Raw genomic sequence first — 400 nt, 5'->3', positions numbered from 1 at the left:
TACATTTCCTTTCGAGAGCTTCATGTCCAGACTCCCGTGCCACCATCGGCAATTTTAGCAAGGAATTCGCTAGTACAGTCAAGTTAATCGCCGATAAAAAATATCATAGACCTCTCTCACGCATGGTGGGTCGAACACTAAACTCATCGAGCACGTCACAGTTGCGGTTGTTGCCAGATGTTGACCGTTACATTTAGAAACAATAATTTCATTTTCCAAAATAACAATAATAATAATGATAATAAAACGTGTACAGAATCACTTTATATAGAGAAAATACTACATCACATCTAAAAACGTGATTTGTGTTTGAAATGACTGAAAGTGATTAACATTCACACGCGCATAGATATCATATAATGTGTAGTGGGAGGAGCATTATTCAGCTGCTTTATTTTTA

The 400-nt window shown here is 36.5% G+C and overlaps 1 protein-coding gene across 3 annotated transcripts in view; it reads right to left on the bottom strand.

Moving 5' to 3' along the window:
- The window catches only part of LOC125034177, a 14,662-nt gene extending 14,538 nt beyond the window's left edge, over positions 1-124 (bottom strand). For all 3 annotated transcript variants that reach the window (XM_047625861.1, XM_047625860.1, XM_047625862.1), the window contains exon 1: positions 1-124. This exon is cut by the window's left edge and continues 90 nt beyond it. The gene's annotated coding sequence lies outside the window, so the exon portion shown is untranslated.
- Positions 125-400: the final 276 nt, after the last annotated feature.

The sequence above is a fragment of the Penaeus chinensis genome, chromosome 17 (genome assembly GCF_019202785.1).
Source record: "Penaeus chinensis breed Huanghai No. 1 chromosome 17, ASM1920278v2, whole genome shotgun sequence".
NCBI classification, from domain to species: domain Eukaryota; kingdom Metazoa; phylum Arthropoda; class Malacostraca; order Decapoda; family Penaeidae; genus Penaeus; species Penaeus chinensis.
Note: the sequence above shows the minus strand (reverse complement) of the source record. Positions and strands in the feature narration are given on the sequence as shown.